General features: G+C 47.1%; 1 protein-coding gene across 2 annotated transcripts in view; it reads right to left on the bottom strand.

The window, feature by feature from the left end:
- nr5a2 (nuclear receptor subfamily 5, group A, member 2) overlaps window positions 1-22,500 on the bottom strand; it is a 112,880-nt gene that overhangs the window by 57,556 nt on the left and 32,824 nt on the right. The window lies entirely within an intron of this gene.

Here is a 22,500-nt window from a genome sequence, read left to right as displayed (position 1 = left end):
ACAAAGATTTGGAGGACCCTTGTATTAGAGCTTAGTTTATCATTTGGAACCCCCTCAAGGAATGCTGCTGAGAGTGCCAGGCTTTGAGAATGGTCATCAAGCTTCAAAGTATACAATCAAATCCTTCTAAGGTGTCTTCATACCTTAGAAGGAAGATTACTTTAAATGTGTTTCTGTTTTATTCATTAGTATAAGTGTCAAGGGGAATATTAAGTGCAACCTCACACAAAACTATACAGATTATACACAGGAAACAACTAGACACTGCAGGTGAACTTGACTGGGGCAAACAGGACACAGGTGACACAAATTAACACTAATCACAGGGTAGGTAGTAGACAACACAAGCGACAACTACATGGATAACAGGAAACAATACTGCAAAAATAAAAGGAAACAACAGTGTCCATGTAAACACAGCCACTGAGTGTTGAAACAACACTTTAGGCATCATAATCCTTTTGACGATACACTTTGACAAAAAGTAATCTGAGGAAAACCAGCATCGAAGAAGAATCAATCCAAAACGAGAGTTCTCTCGTTATAACCACATTCAGTGGAAACAGCCGATCTGCGTACACCTCACGATGCGCAGACTTTTGTATTATCTTTTTGGCGAAGAGATTTGGTGTGGAGGGAAAACAGTAGAGGGCCTACTAGTACAGATGGCCTGGGACACACTGGTCAACACAGTATTTAGCAGAGAAAGCTGTTTGCGGTGTAAGTAGAGCAAATACACATGGCATGGGTCAATCGCCATTGATTGATCGCCGTACTGCGCAGTGCAGTTTGTCAACCTCAAAAAAACTCCCAAGCCCCCCCTCCCCCCTACACATACACACACACATCCCAGACACCAAACCTTTCTCATGTGAACCTCCCGATCCACTACACACTCTGTCACACATGGCTACGTGCCTGCTCTGACAGAGTAACAAGCTTTATCAGTTTGTCTGCTGCCAGCAGCGTTTGAGCGATTCGAACTCCTTACAATGATTAAGTTGCTGTTTTTTTGTCTGTGTTTCTTTCTTTCTTCCTCTTTGCAGGCCGAGTGCCAGCCAGCCGCTGGCTCCCAGGCCGTGTTGAATTAGTCCGGGGTCGCGCGTCCCCGCCGCCCCATATCTTTTCTGAGCAGGGGTCAGGCCTTTCACGCAAACGGACATGCATTGATCCCCAAAAAAAACAAGTTCACAACGCTTAGTGTCACAACAGGGTGTTTTAACAAAGAAACAAGCCTGTATGCATATCAATAGACATAGGTGTTGAGCGACGTGAGCGTGACGTCTCTAGATAAGCGACCCCACAAACATTGAACCACCGACGCACCACTGCTCCCAGGGATCCGGGGATGGCCAATGGCCATGCAGGTGAGCTTGGGAACGTGACGCAAGAAGAAAGGCCCAGCAGCCCACGTCTCTCCGCCACCCACCGCCAACATACCACCCCCATTGTAACCGCCGGCCGCTTCCCAGAGCTGCCTGCTGTTAATCATTACACCACGCAGCCAGATGCACACAGAAAGACCGCATTGAGAGAGGAGAGAAGGAATGAGGAAAAAAAAGTGAAAGAGGTTCTTTCTCTACCGCTTTTTTTGTGTCATCAACAAACATTGTGTTCTTTGCGGTTGACATTTGGACTGACGATGTGTCTGTTCTAGGATAGTGTGGGATAGGGTTTTTTTCTTTTTCCTTTTTTTCCCCCGTTCCTGTGTTGTGAAATAACACTGTGTGTGTGAGAACCACCTGGACTTGACAGTGTGACGCTGATGAACGCCGCAAAAAAAAAAAGTCAATAAGAATTTGGAGTTCAAGAATGTGGATCGATGCGCGGCTCCTGTGGCCTCTGACAGGTGCAGCGCAATCTCCCTTGCACCGAGAGAGGAATGCTATTTATTCACGTCCCGTCTGGAAAATTATGAAGGGCTCCGTTTGTTGGGATCCGCAAAAGACTTCATGTATTAACTCCGTGTCAACAACGGTATCGGCCCCGGGTTTGTTGCGCCAGCAAATGCCAGGCGTTTTATTACCTTGAGCGATGCTACGCTCCTCGGCCACGGCCAAGTCTGAGGCCTTTCGCATGTTGATTAGGATTGTTGTGACTGACTACGGTGGCTGCTCGCTCCGCGGGGAGACATAACAAAAACGTCGTATCAAAACGACTGGCATGCCAGAGGCCAAATCACTTAGCCTCCTGCCGGAGCCCTCCGCAATTCCGAGGCTGCTCAGACGTGCCCGTGTGGCTATGGCTGCGTTCCGCTGTGGGTTTCAACAGCACAGACACAGACACAGGCCTGGACTGGCCTGGCCTGGCTATGGATGGATTATTATTTTTATGGTTCGGTATTAGTACAGCATTAAGGGACTTAGGGGCCGTTTCCCCCAGCCAAGCCATCAGGCCGCTTAGTGGTGTAGAAGGTGCTGAGCTCTGTCGCCATGTCAGCCTCTAAGCCCCCGATGTATAATTAATTTGTCGTGCGACGGCGGAGTCGTAAAAATCAAGGCCCTCGCGCAATTCTTTACATAGAAGAGAATTAAAGTGGGAGCAAAGCCACAGAACAACAAAACTACAGTTTCGGACAGTCTACTTCTCAGTAGAGAATTAAAAAATCTTGCAAATCCTGAAATGCTTTGACATCTATACCCTGGTCCTCTTTTATCAAGACTGTCAAACGACAGAAACACAACAAAGCTGCCGTGACCTTAAAGAAAAAAGAAGAAAAAAAAAGATTCTGATAGCTTGTTGAACTCTCTCCTCATGTGTCCTCTCTTGCCCCCCTTCTCTCTCTCTCTCTCTCTCTCTCTCTCTCTCTCTCTCATGGTTCTGCACCCAGGGGCACTTGCAAGCATCTCGGGGTGTCTCGGGCAGGAGGAGGAGGAACGGGGGCCCACAAAATTCAAATGGCGTCATTAAAAACCACGATGAGAGTGAAGGGGGTTGAGGGTGGCAGCAGGGAGGGTGAACGGGTGCAGCCCTTCATTCTAACCCACTCTTCAACCAGGCATCTTGTACTCTCTCTCTCTCCCCTCTCCTCCATATCTAAGGCCCAGGGACGTGCAGAGAATGTTAGAGAGGCAGTTAGAGAGGCAGAATGTTAGAGAGAATGTTAGAGAGGCAGGCAGACATCCAAGCTTGGAGGTCGGCTATTTTCGGTGCTTGATACCACACTGAACTAAGCATAATCAAGTCGATACTGGAGATGTGGCGTAACGGCATGGATTTCTACACAGGGAGGGCAAATCTTTCAACATGAGACGCTGCATTCATGTTCAGAGTTTGGACAAGGCAATTCTCTTGAGTGCTGCCTTCAGGTATGGCATGGAAAGGAGGCATTTGCATTACTTTCACCATAGTAAAAACTGCATTCATGGTCTGGAGAGGCCACATTTTACAGACGGATAAAAGGGCAAGGGCTCAAGCCCCCTTTGATGTCTATGTGTGCACGTGCCTGCTCAGGCCCACCAAGCTGAGGACACTGACAGAGAGAGAGGGAGAGAGAGAGAGAGAGAGAGGGAGAGAGAGAGAGAGAGAGAGAGAGAGAGAGAGAGAGAGAGAGAGACGGATAGAGAGAGAGAGAGAGAGGAGGCTGTGGAACAGCTAAGGCGCTCTTCAAAGGCGACCCCCTGCCCCTCTGTGTGTCATGCGGTGTCAGCGAGTGTCGGGGTCCTCATCAAAGGGGGGCTGTCCACGCCGCTGCCTGCCTGGAAGCCACTTTTCCCCTGTCAAGAGGAGTGTGTGCGGGGGTCACTAAGGGGAAGGGGGGGGGGGGGGGGGGGGGGGAGGCTGAGACAGCTAGGCTAAGCAAGGGCATGAGACACTCGCCGTATGGGCAGCGTGCTGCTGGGGGGACAGTGTGTGTGTGTGTGTGTGTGTGTGTGTGTGTGTGTGTGTGTGTGTGTGTGTGTGTGTGTGTGTGTGTGTGTGTGTGTGTGTGTGTGTGTGTGAGGGGTGACAGGGACCTTTTAAGTGCCAGTGACACTAGCTGTTTCCCTGACAAGCCTTTCCTTTGCTCTGTCATGTAAGCAGCACTCCACATGGCTCAGATCTTATACAGCCCGCTCCCAGCCTCGCAGCGTCTGTGACAAACAGGGATCGTCATCATCTCATCTCATCTCGTCTCGTCTCTGCGTGGGGTTTGTCCCACACCAGCGTTTCTCAAATCCAGTGGTGTAAAGTAACTAAGTACATTTACTTGAGTACGGTACAATTTTGAGTTATTTGTTCTCCACTTTCCAATTTCCAATTTCCAGACTACTCAGTTCATCTCAGAGGCAAATATTGTACTTTTACTCCACTACATTTATTTGAAAACTTTAATTACTAGTTAATTTTGATTATTATTACCAGTAAGACGCCTAAGGGCAAAAAGCGACCTCGCCCTAAATCCATCCGTCTTGGCCATATATGGATTCTGTTAGTGTGGTTCTCCTTACAGGGCATCATCTGGGATACAATCCCTTTTATGCCCATATATGGAGATCCCTGCTCTGAGTATCTGACATCACTTTGATGTCACCTGCTTATGCCCATATATGGAGATCCCTGCTCTGAATATCTGACATCACTGTGATGTCACCTGTGATGTCACACTGATGTGTCAGGGAACCACAGTGTCAGGCGTTGAAGTATTGATACTCATTTATACTTAAGCAACAAAATATGTGAGTACTTTTTCCACCATTGCTCAAATCTCATCCTGGTGCAGCAGAACTACAGCCGCCACTCCTCCAGGCTCTGCCAGTAAAACTTTGGACGCCGGCCAATCGGCCGCAATCTCTCTCTGGACTCGATTTCTTCAGTTATATGACCCTACAAAGTTCAAATTGACAGTTTACTGAACTCCGTGAGCCTGTCTATATGGCCCATTCTAACAAGGTGATGGCGAGTTCTTATCGTACCGCGTGGTGCATGGAAAGTGCACATCAGCTGATTCACCCGTATATAGCTTCGGTCGCTAATTTACTATTTCCACTGCTGTCAGGGGCGTCACAAGGGGGGGAAAGTGGGACTGAGTTACTAGGGCCCAAGGTGTGTGAGTGTGTGTGTGTGGCTTAATTATTCTATACTATACCTGCTATTTTTGAAAAGTCGTGAAAATCTGTGCAAATCTTTGAATATATGTATTTTTCAAGCGAACATTTGTAACTCAAATGTTGCTTCTGGGGGGTCCCTAGAACAAAAGATTTTGAGATGGAGGGGTCCGTGGCCAAATACATTATCATTTTGGGGGTCCTTCACGTGAAAAAGTTATGCCAGCACCGCTGACATAACAGATCTACAAGCTTGCAGCGCGGCACTCGGTGCCGCGCTGTGAGCTTGTATATCTGCTATTTTTCAATAGTTAAAGCACAAAATAATAATAATAATAATAATAATACGTTCCCAGTCTAAATGGGTTAAACCCCCTCCTCCTCTATGAAGAAGAACATTCATGGGGGGCCCGCAGTGAATCCTTGTACCCGGGGCCCAGAATTTGGTGTGACACCCCTGTCGGTCACTAATTTACTATTTCCACTGCTGTCACAATCTGCTAGCTAGCTGCCCCGGTAGGAAATAAGCCTGCCACGGTCGGGTCTGTACTCCCTTAATTCCTGGCAGTTGGGTTGTCATCGCTGAGTCAATTTAAGCGCCCTGTCGCGGCCAAGAGCAATACGGATCACTATCCAAGCTGGTCCGGAGCAGCAGCTGTCGGGACAGAAACCTCTTATCTCCATATTCTAACTTTTTGTGCGCTACTTGATCAATCTACAGTGTCACAGTAAAGTATCAAATGTCGATCTGTTAGTTTTGCCATCTTTTCATTTGTGTCCTGAAAAGTAACAGTTTAGGAACATAAGGCCATGAGGTTTCCACCTGACAGCAGACTTATCAATGCCAACAATAGGAATCCATGATATGCAGACACCGGTAAAAACGTAACATTCTTGTGTGGCAATTCAGCAGACTCTTAGCAAAACACACACGCACGCACGCACGCACGCACGCACGCACGCACGCACGCACGCACGCACGCACGCACGCACGCACGCACGCACGCACGCACGCACGCACGCACGCACGCACGCACGCACACACACACACACACACACACACACACACACACACACACACACACACACTCAGGCTGGTTGTCTGCGAGTCAGAAGGTTCCTGGTTCGACTCCGGCCTTGGGCGAGGTACTGAACTCCACACTGTTCCCAATGAGCAGGCTGGTGTTCTAGTCCAGTGTTTCTCAAACTTTCACATTCCAAGGTCTCCCACTGTCAGAGTTACAGACTTGTACGGGTCAATTTAGACCCCCCAAAAGGAACCCACAGAGTCCCTGGAATCCACTTTGAGAACAACTGTTCTAATGCAATTCAGGAGTTCAAGCCTTTTAAGGAACACATCAGACTCTGTAAGCTATTATGTGGATTAAAAATAACGTTTTAAACACAGACTTGAAAAATAAAAAAAGTAAAGCCTAGTTTTCAAGGTGTTCGGTAGTTAATATTTACGGTACATATCAAATGGTTCTCTTTTATTTTATTTTTCTTCGAGCTGGAACTTTTTTTTTCCTTCTCCATGATTGCAAGCAGGCGCGGCCCGGTGATGAAAAATACATATCCTCCAAGAAACCAATTTAACACCTTTATGACCGTTCAGGCGGACGCTGGATCGATGCCTGGATCAATCACTTAGCTCATAGCTTTTGTTCAAAACCACCGGCTGACATTGTAGGTATGGATGGGGGAAGAGAATATAGGAGGGGTAGATAGACATACAGAATAACAGAAGAGAGAGAGAAAAGTAGAGGAATTAGTGAGAGAGGGAGAGAATTAGTGAGCTTGAGAAGAGGGATTGAGAGAGAGAGAGAGAGAGAGAGAGAGAGAGAGAGAGAGAGAGAGAGAGAGAGAGAGAGAGAGGGAGGAATGAGAGAACCAGACGAGGTGTAATGAGAGAATGAGAGAAATACTTGGGGGAAATTGAGAAAATAAAACACTGTGATTAAGAGGAGAGATTCCCTTCATTTCTGGCTTGAATGTAAATTAATTGGAGACTCGTTGGTTCGTTCAGACGCACGGCGGCGGGTAAAAAGATAATGTTTATTCAACAACCCCATGCGAAGAGGAGGGCAGTGATAATGATACGCTGGAGTCAAACGCACGCACGCACGCACGCACGCACGCACGCACGCACGCACACACACGCACGCACGCACACACACACACACACACACACACACACACTCTCTCTCTCTCTCTCTCTCTCTCACACACACACCCTTTATTCTTTAGGTTTTCTTGGGGTATGGTTTGGTCGGGTGCCATGTGTGCCATTGTTAGGCGGCGCTGTGTGTGCACATGTGTGCACGTGTGTGCACGTGGCACGGTAACGAGGGAACACAGCTGGCTCTGATCTTAATAAGTGCTTCCATTCTTGATGTGGCCTAACGAACAGATTAATGGAATCTCCTTCACTGGTGCCTTAATGAATGAAGCCAATCACATTGTGGGCTTTTCTATAGACACACACACACGCGCACACACACGCGCGCACACACACACACACACACACACACACACACATGCACAAAGGAACACACAAACAAGCAGGGATCAGAGGCACACACGCGCGCGCGCACGTGCCCACGCACAACGCACATGCACACTGAATGCCCATAGATAAAAGGCACAGATCTGTTCTCTCATTTTCTTGGACAAGTATCAATGTATCTGGGCAGAACTACAGGTGAGGATTGAAGTGGACTTCAATGCCCGCCAGGCCCTAACAGCTCTTCTTTTGTAACGGTGTCGCGTTGGCATCTGTTTCGGTTCGGCTCGCCCGGCCGTGCCGTGCCGTGAGAGCCAGACCCTGCTCTCACCTGGGAGTTTGGAATAATTCATCCTATTGTTCTCAGAGTGCCGCTAAACAGGGCTACATTGTGTCTCACATGGACGTAGCAATATGGTATCGGTTTAGTTACAAATATGACTTGCTGAGGAGATCTTGTATAGCCTGATATAAAAAAATAACAAAAGTATCAGATCTACAAGCTCAAAACAGTCCAGGAGCATACCACATATAGGCTCTAAAGCCTTGACAGCGTGTCGCAGGTTCGAATCCCGATCCCAACGACCTTTGCTGCGGGTCACTCCCCTTCACTCTCCCCATTTCCTGTCAATCTACTGTCCTATCAATAAAGGCATAAAAGACCAAAACCTAATCTTTAAAAAAAAGTTACATTTTTGGACATAACATGAGGTTTCCACCCGACAGAGCCGATAAATGACATGGTTTAATGTTGAAAACGGGTCGTATGCTTAAAGATCTGCAGAGCCCAGTATGCATGTTGGTTTGAGAGGCAGGAATTTGGGCAACGTTTGTGTTTACAGGTGAAGGAGCGTCAATGTGTGTCACAGTTCACAGCAGCCTTCAAGGACATAACAGGACAGTGTTCTACAGTCTGTTATGGAGCAAACTAATCTGTCTGACGCCGTTATCTTCTTGTTTCCAACTCAGCACCCACGCATGCACGCACACAAACACACACACAAAACATTTGTATCATTATACTTGAGTGAGATGTGAGAACATCAACACTTTAGGACGGTGATTTTATGAATGTCATTTCTACCGTTTCTTGGTTTAATATTCGCCCCGGAGGCCAAAAAAATACAGTCTGACAATTGTCGTAAGCTTGTAGTTTGGCTATTTTCAGCGCAAAATCGTCCATTTAACTCCAATGTAACCTCTGAATGTCTAATCCTATAACCCTGACCCCAACCTGAATGAATCCTTCCCCAACTCCCTTTTTGAACCATGAAACAACCAATGATCGTCACAATGTCTACCTCTCAAATTCTACCGTATACGTGTGGGGGTACATTTGGCACCCACAAGTATAGTAACACAAGACAGTACATACACGCACGCACTCACACTTAACACATACCTTGTGCGTATGCATGCGTGCGCGCGCGCGCGCGTGTGTGTGTGTGTGTGTGTGTGTGTGTGCGTGTGTGTGTGCAGCAACTTGGCCGGCAGAGCCAGGCAGTGTGAGGAGTCGTATCGCTGGCCTCACACCCTCTGTGCTCAAGAGCATGTCATATTCCTAGCACCTGTTTATGGCTGCTGTGTACTGTAGCTCTATTACAGTGTATCAGGTAATGGAGAATGCCTACAGGCTTATATACACACACACGCACACGCACACACACATACGCACACACACGCACACACACACACACACGCACACATCCGCCGCCGAGCGCACACAGAAACCCTAGACTGTTATTATGTCTCCAAACAGCCATTGAGATGCCAGCTGCCATCTGTGTGACTTGAACGGAAAGAAAAAAAAAAAAATAAGATACAGCTCTGTTAACGGCCGCATGGAAAACATATTTACTGTACGTACGGTGTACTGTAATGTGAATTAAGCCGCGCAGGGTTCTCAAAGTAGGGTCCGGGCCGGGGACCCCTCGTATGGGGTCCTTGAGTCACCAGCAAAACTAGTTAAGATCGGTTTTAACCCAATATAGTTTTCGGCCATTTGAAACTAGCCGATCTACAAGCTCACAATGCGTCGCGATGCGCAAAGTTTTTATACATTTGAAAACTTCAAATGGTAGTACTGTACTTTCTACTCTCGGTCATTTAAGTACCGGTACATTTTGATACCAATACTTTTGTACTTTTATACTCAAGTAAATTCTTTTAATACAGGACTTTTACTAACAGAGTATTTCTATATTGCAGTGTTGATACTTTTACTTAAGTAAAGCATGCAAGTATTTAGTCCACCACTGGACATGTTGCAGATTGCAGTGTTGTGGTTGTACCAGAACAGCAGAGATAGCTGACTGTCTCCAGGTTCTGAAGAGAAACAATGAGTTTACAGAAGGAACAAGGGCCAGTTTGTGTGGTTCCAGTATCACTGCAGGCAGCTGCTGACTGTCCTATTATACTGTCCTTACCAACATTATACAATTTAGACATTTAGCTGACCACATTTTCATTATTTTACACTCGGTTTTGCTACGTAGTACTTCTACAGTATGACAAGTCTACACTGTTATACACATTACTACATTAAGGGTTAAGAGAAACTGAAACGGAAACAACTTTCCAGAAAGTATGTGTGTGTGTGTGTGTGTGTATGTGTGAGTGTGCGTGTGTGCGTGTGTGTGTGTCTCAGTGTTTATGTAACAGTGAGAGTGTAAAGAGTACAGACCCAATGCAGCCCATTTCACTGCGCATGCTGTGAGTTAGTGAGCAAGTGTTTCTTTTTCTGAGCGAGGGTTGTTTGTGCTGCACTGTTGTGTGTGTGTGTGTGTGTGTGTGTGCGTGCGTGCGTGCGTGCGTGCGTGCGTGCGTGCGTGCGCGTGTGCGTGTGTGTGCAGTCTGATCGATTCACAGCTGAGGCATGGAGATTGATTGGTTCCCACGGTGACCGAATTAACAGACACTGGAGGCTGACCCATGACCCTCGGAACACGGCACCTTCGATTGGACGTGCCCTCTCCCCCCCCTCTATCTCCCTCCCTCCCTCAATCCCTCCATCTCCCCTCTCTCCCTCTCTTTCTCCTATTTCCTCTTCTTCTTCTTCTTCTTCTTCCATCTCCCCCTCTCTCCCCCGCTCTTTCCCTCTCTCCCTTCATAGCTCTGTAAGAGCTGCCCTCAACCCCTCTCTCTGCCCTCAAGTACATATCGTTGTTGTCGGGTGGAAACCTTGTATGTCCAAAAACGTTTTGTATTTATCGTTTTAAAAATGATTTAAAACACAGTGAAAATAGCCAATCTACAATACAGTGAAAATAGCCGATCTACAAGCACACAACGCCTCGCGCCGCGAGGCGTTGTGTGCTTGCAGATCTGCTGTTTTCACTAGTTTTGTGCGACAGTCTTGTATGATGAAGCGGTGCTTTTACGTTAAGGTTTCTGTCCGACAGTGACGATATTGTACTGTCTGTCTGTCTGTCTGTCTGTCTGTCTGTCTGTCTGTCTGTCTGTCTGTCCCAGGACCATGATAGAAGGGATGGAAAACAAAAACAAGGCCCTAATAAGGTCTTCCTGTTCCTACCACAGATAAAGTACACCAGACCACCGGAGACACAGGAAGTGTGTACTTTCTGAAGCCACAATGCAACACTCGTCATTACGTGTACTGTAATGTACCGGTATGTGCCATGTTAGCTAGCTAGTGGGTCAAGTTTCTGCACGCGCCCAAAACAAACACGTACTAGCAAGTGAGAGAATGGCAAAAATATACTTGTGTTTGTTTACCTTTTATTGCGGCGCAGAATACATGAAAACACCGTAACGAGGCAGATAGAACTGCAAATAAAAAGCGAAATGACTAAAGATGATGTGAGGTGAGCGAGGGGCGTGCAATTTGCACGGCCAACGTTGTTACAGCCAACGGTATTATCATACAGCACATGAGGCTCGTGTATACGAACACACGCACACAAACAATTCATCTACGGGAATGCTAGATTACAAAGCATCTCTTTGGGTTTGCGTGCTTGCTGCACGAGGAGGATAACAGCCTTGTTTTCTCAAGGTCGCAGACGATAACAAACAAACCGCCTTCATCTGTGTGATATCGGGGCGTGGGGGATTTGTGTATGACCAAAGCCGAGCGGCCCAAAAACTCTCCTATTCTGTTTTTACTTGATGCATGCATAGGTGCATTATGAAAGATGGAGGCAGGAAAATCAATAAACCAAGACCAAACTGACCGGAGAGGAGAAGGAGGAGGAGGAGGAGGCGGTCTTGAATTTCAATGGATGCTACCTGCTTCAGTTCATGCATGGCTGTGGTTATTGTTGTCGGGTATGAATGTTTGAATGTCTGGCCGGGTGATCGCCTGGTTTGATGGAACCCTTTCAAATACGTCAACACTGGGGGAGTCTGTTTTAGGCAGTAGTGATAATAATAACCAGTAAGACGCCTAAGGGAGAAAAGCGACCTCGCCCTAAATGGTGAGGTCGCGCCATGTCTTGGCCATCTGGCCAAAGGGATTTGGTTCCCCTGGCATCACAGGGATCTCCATATATGGCAATAAAAGGAATTTGGTTCCCCTGACATCACAGTGATTATATATTGGCATTCACAGATATGGGCTTAATATTGATAACACCAGGGATCTCCATATGTGCATAAAAGGGATTTGTTTCCCCTGGCATCACAGGGATCTCCATATCTCCATATATGCATGGCCATAAAAAGGACACAGATATGGGCTTAATATTGATGACATCAGGGATCTCCATATCTCAATATATGGGCATAAAAAGGACACAGATATGGGCTTAATATTGATGACATCAGGGATCTCCATATATGGGCATACAATGGATTTGGTTCCCCTGGCATCACAGGGATCTCCATATATGGCAATAAAATGGATTTGGTTCCCATGACAGTGATGACAGAGTGTGATGTCAACAAAAAAGACAAGCATTACCCGTCCAGACAGACACGGACAAGATGTGACGGTTCTGATAAACTGCGACCGTAGATAAATAACGTATGTAATTAATGGAACATATGAGAGGAAACATTGATCGAACGCTGCTCAGAAAAAAGAGGCTGCCAAGAGAAAGAAAAACAACGCTTGTCTTTGTTTCTGAACAAAGTTAAGCCGTGAGAGTAGGTAGCGAAGGGGGCTTAACGACTCCGGCGCTATTGTTTTGATACCTACCTATTCTCCCACCAACCCACCTATACCCCTCCACACACACACACACACACACACACACACACACACACACACACACACGCACACACACACACACACACACACGTGTGTCAGATGCGCACAAGCGTGCACACAGACAATCTCGGGCTTACAGCTAAGACGCTATCAACTAATTATCAAAAAAACAAGAGAGGCCCCCTAATCAATTATTCACATGCACATTAGACGGGCCAACGTACACACCAACGTGCAGCCTGGGGAACTACAGCTCCCAGAAGTAGCCCTGCTTCCACATGCAGCGCACACACTACATACACGTGCACGTGCGCACGCACGTACCGTAGACACTCACCAGACAACCAGCTCATCACTGCTGTCGGGGTGGAAACCTCACATGTCCAACACTGTTACTGTTCAGGATTCAAATTCAAAAGGACCTAAAATAGCAGATCTACAAGCAGCTTGTAGATCTGCTATTATTTGACAAAGCTGTGCAATAATTTGCGGTTTCTGCGCAGACAGCAACAATTTAAAAGCATTGTCCATAACTGAACACACGCACAAACGCGCACGCACACACACAGACTGTTCCCGTCACTCCACTCTCTCAACGGCCCCCGCCATCCCGCCCTCCCCACTCTGACATGGCAAATGTAGAAAAAATAGCGTTCAAAATGTGCTTGTATGCACGAGAACACATGGAGGGCTGATGTCAAATAACACACAAGACAAAGGTGCGTGCTTATGTGTGACCAGGTACGTGCACGCACGCTTCTGTGTGTGTGTGTGTGTGTGTGTGTCTGTGTGTCTGTGTGTGCGTCTGCGCGTGTGCGTGTGTGTGTGTGTGTGTTTGTGCAGCCGATCCACTTCTTTTTTGCCCCTCGTGTGTTGGCGCATGCGTATTGTAATGACAAGACCAAGGCTGATATTAAGGCTGATATTGGGTCTACCCAGCTCCTGGTAGTTGGTAGTCTGACTACTGAGCCTTGGCTAAGGCATGACAATATTGATAACAGTCCCATCCCAAGGATATGATAACGCATGTATAAGGTGGTTTGTGTGAGAGGGAGCTGCTGCCTGCTGGACATGCATACATGCATGCATGGCTTTGTAGCGTTAGTCGTTAGTGGGAGACAGGACGAGTGCACGTGAATGCATTAGTGTGTGTGCGTGTGTGTGTGTGTGCGTGTGTGCGTTCTGACTGACAGAGGAAAACAAATCTTATATAGTCCTTATCTGGCAGGTACAACTACAAGGCTTCCCCATCCTCTATTATTCACCAATCACACACACACACACACACACACGCAAACACACGCACACGCACACACTCACAGACGCATTGCTCTCTGTCTGAGAGTAGACAGGAGACGTGACTCCACATTGACGTGATTGCATGTCTGTCTGCATATACATAATACTGTGTGTGTGTGTGTGTGTGTGTATGTGTGTGTATGTGTGTGCGCGTGCGTGCGTGTGCGTGCGTGCGTGTGTGAGTGTGCGTGATGTGTGCGTGATTTGTCATGTCTGTATGTGTCCACCGCCCCACCGAAGCAGTAGTGCGGCCTTGATAGCTAATTACACATCCAATTTGACTAACAGAGCTGTTTTGGTGTGTGTAACAATCATGTAAACAAATGGAGGCGTTTGTGTGCGTTCACGTTGGCACAAAGACCCGAGCATGAAACCAGACACAAAAAAACCAACAGGCATCAAACGGCTGAGCAGATGGACAGACAGAGAACTGTCCCCTAACAGACCGAGCACAACAAAGCTACACGTATTTAAGTTACAACTCTACTTTTTCTATGCAAACTTCTAATAAAGTCTTCAATCAATCAATCAATGCAGGTCCACAGCCGAAAACATCAATTTAGGGGGCGTCCTTCCTTGACATGAAAATGTTTGAAGACCATGGCTGTGGAAGCAGTCCCTTAGTGGTCTAAAGTAACTATTAAGTACATTGGCTTAAGTAGTGTACTTAAGTACAATTTTGAGGTATTTGTACTTTACCTGAGTATTTCCAATTCCCAATACGTTTACTTCTACTCCACTACATATCATTGTACAGAGCAGGGACGTGCAGAGAATGTTAGAGAGGCAGGGGCTGACATTTCTAAAAGGGCCTTTTGGTCCAAAAATAAAAATAGCAGACCTCCAAGCTCACAACTTGTCGTGCTGCGGCGCTTTGTGAGCTTAGAGATCGGCTATTTTCGGTGCTTGATACCAAACTTTCACCATAGTAAAAACTGCATTCATGGTCTCAGAGAGGGCACTTTTTACAGACGGATAAAAAGGCAGGGCTCAAGCTCCCTTAATGTCTATGTGTGGACGTGCCTGTAACAGAGTATTTCTATGTTGTAGTATTGATACTTTTACTTAAAGTAGGACTGTCATCTAAAGGGGTACTGTCACATTAAAAAGTAATCTTAAAATATTAGTTAATATGTTTATGATGTTATTGTGAGAATGTGCAATTATAAGCCAATCAAATTAAATTAGTCAGCTGTTGTTGGGGGGGCCATGGGCAGATTACACTGTGACATGAGTTTCAGACTGTTTCAGACCGTTTTCAGAGAGACCACGTGACCTCATACTATTATGATTTCGGGGGGTGTCAGCGGGCGTTTAAGTACAATTTGTGAGTACTTTTTTCCACCACAGGAGTGCATGATGGCCCGGAGCAGTTCTAGGGAGGTGGTAGTTGGTGTTTTAGTTGGTGCTGCATTACCCACACGTGGTTCCTAGCGTCAACCAGCGCCATCTGAAAACCTCGTCATTCTCAAACTCTCCTTTTCAGGGGTTGCCAGGTTTGGTTCTGCGTGCGGCTTTTAAAGGCGTCGTCGACACCTCACCCGCTAAAACTCCCTTTGGGGACATTTGGGTTTATTATCCCTCATTGTCCCTCACCAGAGCCGACGCGTACATTTTATTTTTATTTGATTCATCCCCCCGCCATGTGTGTGTGCGTGTGTGTGTGTGTGCGCGTGCGTGCGTGCACTCGGAGCAGGCAGGTGGTGAAGCCTATTATTAGGAGCTGCAGCCTTTATGCCACATGTATGGAATCATGGAATCATTCATCAACGGCTCAATGCCAGCGTCTGAATTATGGCCTGGTGAAAGAGATGGAGAGAGAGAGAGAGAGAGAGAGAGAGAGAGAGAGAGAGAGAGAGAGAGAGAGACTGAAAGAGAAGGATGGACAGAGAGACAGAGACAGAAAGACAGAAAGACAGAAAGACTTACTGACCGGCCCACCGACCCAGAGAGAGAGAGAGAGAGAGAGAGAGAGAGAGAGAGAGAGAGAGAGAGAGAGAGAGAGAGAGAGAGAGAGATGTGTGTATTGTGTGTGTGAAAGAGAAATAGAGTCAGGGTGGTGAGGAGCAATGGAGAGACTAGAGAGGGAATAAGAAAAGAGAAGGAGGGTAAGAAAGAAAGAATGAATAAGAAAGGAAAGGAACATTAAGTCACGGTTAAGTCAGGGTTAAAGCGGGCATAAGGAACAGGTGTCTGCCGTGTCCTACTTCAAGTCAGCTAGAGACGTTTTCTTTGGCGGTGCGCTGGTATGGGGTGGCGTGTGCATGTGTACGTTTGTGTGTGCGCATGTGTGTGTGTGTTTGTTTGTGTGTGTGCGTGTGTGTGTGTGCGTGTGTGTGTGTGTGTGCGTGTGTGCGTGTGTGCGTGTGTGCGTGCGTGTGTATCAGTCATCGCCGCTCAAATCCGATCGCCACAGCCCTCCGCTTAAAATACACACACACACCCCCAGTGCTCTCCGAGTGTAAACTAACCTACCTCGCACCCCACCCTTTTACTTATCTATTGTCTCCCCCCCCCCCCCGGAACCTCCTGACCCCCTGTGCCCAAGTAGGCCTATACAACACACACACACACACACAGAGACGCGAGCGTGCGCACGCATGCGGATGCACAGTCCAAAATAGGCAGGCCATAAATAAGCATCAGAAATAGACATCGGCAGACAGCTGTTGACAGGCTGGTGATGTGAGGCAGACGCAGGCACACAACCTCTACTCAGCCTGGATTACACAGCACAGAATAGAGAGACCACGCAATGCAACACACGCGTGTCCGTGTGTGTGTGTGTGTGTGTGTGTGTGTGTGTGTGTGTGTGTGTGTGTGTGTGTGTGTGTGAGAGTGTGAATGTGAATCTGTGTGTGCGTATAACCTCATACCGGTATGTCCAAAACTGTTACTTTTCAAGCATCAAAAAAAGTTGCAAATGTTGCAGATATTCAAGCTCACGTTACGTTTTATACCGTTTGTGTGACCCTCTAGTATGATTACGTTCTGCGTTGATTTACAAAAAAATACAAAAAATAATACACCACTGCCTATGGAGCTAGGCAGTGGTGTAAAGTAACTAAGTACATTTACTTAAGTACTGTACTTTGAGGTATTTGTACTTTTAGTTCTAGTTCCACTTCACTACACCTCGGATCCAAATATTGTACTTTTACTCCACTATGTTTATTTGAAAACTTAGGTATTAGTTACTTTTCAGATAAAAATATAATATTATAAAACAAGCCACTAACCCTATTTCATACCTTGGCTATTTGAAAATAGCCAATCTACAAGCTCACAACGGTGTGAGCTTGTAGATATGCCATTTTCAGTATCGATACTTTAAAATAAGCAAAATATGTGAGTACTTTTTCCACCACTGGAGCTGAGAGGCTTCTGCCCGACAGCAACGATATGTAAGTGTGTGCGTTGGCTGCAGTTTGTGAGTGAACGCTCGCATGCGCGGCGGGGATGCGTTAGCGTGTGTGATCCGCGGTGGCCCCGTGCACGTGTTCGTGCGGTGCAGCAAGCACGCACGGGCCTTGGAATGTTTTCTCTTTGCGTGCTTCCTTCAAAGCAAACCCAAGCGTCCGAGGGGCCAATCAAAGGCCTGCATTTCAGTTTGACACGCTCCCGAGCGTTTCTTCTTCCTTAACAGATGAAGATGAGCGGTGTTGGGTAAATGATAAATCACTGTGGACATAACTCCATGTGGCGGGTTTGGTTTAGTGTGTGTGCGTGTGTGTGCGCGAAAGGACTCTGACACCGAAAAGAAACCCTAGAACTTGAAGCACGGACACGGACGCCTCTGTGTGGGTCTATTTACTGCTCTCCTGACAAGGCATTAACACCCTTCGGCCACCTGACCCTCCTCTCTCTCTCTCTCTAACACATGCAGACAACAATACTTTTACAAGAAGCACTCGTACACTTCTCTGTATAGCCGGCCTCGCCACACTGAACTCTGAGCGAGCTTTTTTTTCTCTCGGCTTGCGGGCTTCCAATCGCGGGGTTGCGCTTCCGATAAAAGGTTCCTTGGATAAAGCGGTCGTTTTTATAACGATGGCTCGTGGCGGCGGAGAGAGGGAGAGAGGGAGGGAGAGAAATGTGGAGGCTCCGTCTTTGCTCTGTGCCTTCGCCAAGTGTGTCTAAAGTGTTAGCACGTTGTTGAGTTGATTTGTTAGCGGCCTGGCTGACTAAATCAACTTGCAATATCCAATCTGTTTACCCAATTTCCCTTCTGTGCGCCTCCCTCCATCCCATCCCTTTCGCTTTCTCTCTCTACCCATCTCCTTCTGTATCTCTCTCTCTCTCTCTCTCTCTCTCTCTCTGTCTCTCTCTCTCTCTCTCTTGTCAGTGTGTTTAGGAGTAGTGGAGCAGACAGCTGTGCGTTAGTGTTTGGCTGTTCCGGCGCTAACAGCGGGTCCTAGCCACCCCTAACGTCAGAGTCTTAACAAGCTGCCTGACCGGCCAATAAAAAAGGCTTTTACCCTCGTCGTCTTCAAACAAGACTTAAACACTGCTTGCTCTTTGCCCCCCTCCCACAAACCCCATAACCCCCCACCCCCCATACCTGCGCCCAGCTACCCAAAGTGCTCACAAATGTTGCACCAGCCACTGAAGCTTGTCGCAGGCGTGCGGTGAGAGAGAAAGGGAGAGGGGGTTTAAAGCTAGATATTTTACCTTTGGCCTCTTCCTCAGCAGTGGCTGCAGGACGACGATGAATTGTGACGATTCTCTAGTGCATTGTTTCTCAACCACTGTGCCTGGGGACCTTTGGTGTGCCCCTGAGAAGGGTCAAGTGTGCCCCTTGAAACTGCTTGAAAGCCAGTATTGTATTCATCATTTTAAAAATGATTTAGACTAGTGAAAACAGCCAATCTACAAGCACACAACGCCTCGCGCTGCGAGGCGTTGTGTGCTTGTAGATCTGCTGTTTTCACTACTGTTGTGCGACAGCCTTGTATGATGAAGCAGGGCTTTACTTTGCGAAGAAACATACACATTTGAAACTTGGAGATGCAAGGTTTCTTCCCGACAGTGAGGATATTTACACCCCCATATTATGTTGGTGTGCCCATGGATTCTTGGGACATGAAAAGTGTGCCCATGCAGAAAAAAGGTTGAGAAACACTGCTCTAGTGGTTCTCAACCTGCGGGGACCACTGGTGAGCCATGAGGATATTGCAAGTGGGCCACCAAATATTTTGCAAAACACTAGGATTTGCATGCCAATAAATACGATCTTAAAGTATACTGGCCCACGATAGTTCCATTGATCTAAGGTGGAATGAGCTGGAATGAGGATTTTCAAATGGGCCCTGATCCAGAAAAGGTGGACAACCTGTCTTAAAACTACTTGAACCATAACATCCCTATTTTGGGGGCCGAACATTACCTTGGAAAAAGCCTAGATCTAAAAGGCTATTTTCTTGCGAAGACATTTAGAGTAGAGTGAAAACAGGAGGGGGTCGTAGTATAGAGCCCTGGAGGACTCCACTCTCAACTAAGTATAGGGTTTTAACATTAGCAAGTGTCAACAATTGTAAACGCCTCAACCATTTAACCCTCTATACTTAGCAAACTGGACAAGAGTTGCCACTAAGTTGGCCCGCCACACAAAATCTCATGGCCAGTAAGAGATTTTTTGGTCTCCCCGGTGTGCCTTCTACCACCAACACTCAGTCTTTCGCCTTCATTTTAGGAGTTTTCTGAATGGGCGTGTCTGAACAGGCCTGTTCACAGCCCCGCCTTTTCAGTCTCCACCTGAGGAGGGCGGGGATTGATACAAAAACTCCCTCAGTAGCGCCCCTTTGCCAAAAAAGTGCATTTTGATATTGCAGCTAAAGAGGCTTGGAATGACAGACAGACAGAACATGAAAATTCAATATCTGAGTGGTTGTTTATACAGCTTAAACCTGTATAAAAACGTAATATGGGTCAATATTTATATATATGTATATATATATAAAACATATATATATTTTTATGCATGGGGTAACCCCTTTAAAAAAGTAATACTAAGTGACTGTTGGCCTGGGAGAATGGCTTCTCTTTGTCCTGAAGTCACTGCTGAGCGTGGGGCTGCATATCTAAACATGGAAAGTCCGTGGCGTTCCGTTCGTTTTGGAGGAAACGTTCAGGCTGAGGACGGATGAGTTCATCATCCCCAGAGCCCCGGGACGCCGCGCTGCACGGACAGCCTTTTATCCCTCATCAAAGCAACAAGTGGAGAAGCAGAACTCGGGGCCGACGCTTAAAACCTGCTCCTCCCTCCCGATGCTGCGCCTCCTCGGGGAGCGTGCGACCCTAAATCTTCCCTTTTAACAAGTGCTCCTTCCTCTTCCTTCTTCCGGGCCCCGCCGGTCCCCCGAGGAAGGACCCAGAGGTTGCCTCGTTTTCAGCTTGTTGTTTTCTTTTTTTCTTGACTAAGAGCCCTTAACAACCGCCGAGGGACCGTCGACTCGACGACGACGAGGAAGAAAAATAAGTGAGCCGTGTTTTTTGGGGGATGCCGGGTCAAAACACACACACACACACACACACACACACACACACACACACACACACACACACACACACACACACACACACACACACACACACACACACAGCCTCGGGGTGGTGATAGTAAATATAAACGTCAAGTCAGATGTTAACAAATGGACGACGTGATTATGCAAACAGAGCTGGCAGGGCCTTGTTGTAACTGAGGACACTGTGTCTGTCTGCAATCACCATCTGAATATTAGTACATAAATGTTAATGACACTGTAAGGAAGATATAGTTTTTCTTTTTTGGTAAAGTAAAGCACTGCTTCATACAAGACTGTCGCACACAACTAGTGAAAATGGCAGATCTACAAGCACACAACGCCTCTGCGTGTGAGACACACTTGAGCTTGTAGATCTGCTACTTTTTCAGTTTTTAAATTTAAATCCTGAAAAGTTTTGGGTGTTTCCACATTATGCATATGACATCACAATGTCCTGTGGTATAAAATAAGTCTGTGCTGCCTTTCCGTTATAGAGTGGCCTCTCTGCTTCATTTCACTGTATTTCTACTACCAATGTACCGTACACCTTTTCCCCCAACCCACTCGTTCTGACAATATTGAACCGAAAAACTCAAATAAAAGTAACCGGGGGCCTTTTTCAGTATTTATGAACAAAGAGAGAGTGGTGTGTATGACCCACTTTGGTCAATAATTTATGAATGCAAAACGGCCTTTGTGACCCTCCTGGCTCTCTGTCTAGTGCCCACATCAAACACATAGAGTTACTACCAAGATAAAGAAACATGGGAGACACTGGTACAGGCAGCAGACAGACAGACAGACAGACAGACAGACAGACAGACAGACAGACAGACAGACAGACAGACAGACAGACAGGCAGACATCTCAGAGGAGGACCAGAACTAGACTGGAGAAAAGACAGTATGATGAATAAAACATATTGTATCATGCCAATAAAGCATATGAAATTGAAAACTGAATTGAGAGACAGACAGAAACAGAGACAGAGAGAGAGGGAGACAGAGAGAGAGATGGAAGACTAACAGAAATAGTAACGTTGTCTGCTGTCTTTCTCGTGGCAACACGACAACAGTAGAACGTGTCTCTAACTGAGGGCAGGGGCAGCACAGGACATCTGTGTGTGTGTGTGTGTGTGTGTGTGTGTGTGTGTGTGTGTGTGTGTGTGTGTGTGTGTGTGTGTGTGTGTGTGTGTGTGTGTGTGTGTGTGTGTGTGTGTGTGTGTGTGTGTGTGCACGCGGCAGCGTGTGCAATGCATTTTTGTATGTGTGTGTTTGTCAGAATGTGTGTATGGGGGGTGTCATCTATCAGTGGACAAATGGCGTGAATCTGTGTGTGTGCGACTGTGCGTGGTGCGTGCATGTGCGTATGTGTTTGGGATGGCGTGTGTGTGTGTGTGTGTGTGTGTGTGTGTGTGTGTGTGGTGTGTGTGTGTGTGTGTGTGTGGGGGGGGGGGGGGGGGGGGGGGGTTGGGTCTAAACCAGGAGGCTCTCTGCTCCTCAAATGAAATAATATATCTTTGAAATCCTCCGCCCTGTCCCGGGCCCCGGGGCCCATATATCACTACCATGAACACTCCCAGCCCCATTAACCTTCCACCTGTTATACCCCCCCCAACCCCCCTATCTGCTCCTCTCCTCTCCTCTCCTCTCCTCTCCTCTCCTCTCTCCTCTCCTCTCCTCTCCTCTCCTCTCCTCTCCTCTCCTCTCCTCTCCTCTCCTCTCCTCTCCTCCTTTTTGTCGTCTGTTTCTCCTTCCTTCCTCTACTACTCACGTACCTTCACCAGCCCTGCGGTCTTCCTCCTCCCTCTCTCCTCTCCTCTCCTCTCCTCTCCTCCTTTTTGTCGTCTGTTTTCCTCCTTCCTTCCTCTAGCTTACTCACGTACCTTCACCAGCTCTGCTCCTCTCTTCCCCTCCTTCCTCCCTTCATCTGTCTGTCTGTCTGTCTGTCTGTCTGTCTGCCTTTTCTTTTATTTGC

Source organism: Nannobrachium achirus (assembly GCF_963921795.1).
Source record: "Nannobrachium achirus genome assembly, chromosome: 1".
Taxonomy (NCBI): Eukaryota; Metazoa; Chordata; class Actinopteri; order Myctophiformes; family Myctophidae; genus Nannobrachium; species Nannobrachium achirus.
Note: the sequence above shows the minus strand (reverse complement) of the source record. Positions and strands in the feature narration are given on the sequence as shown.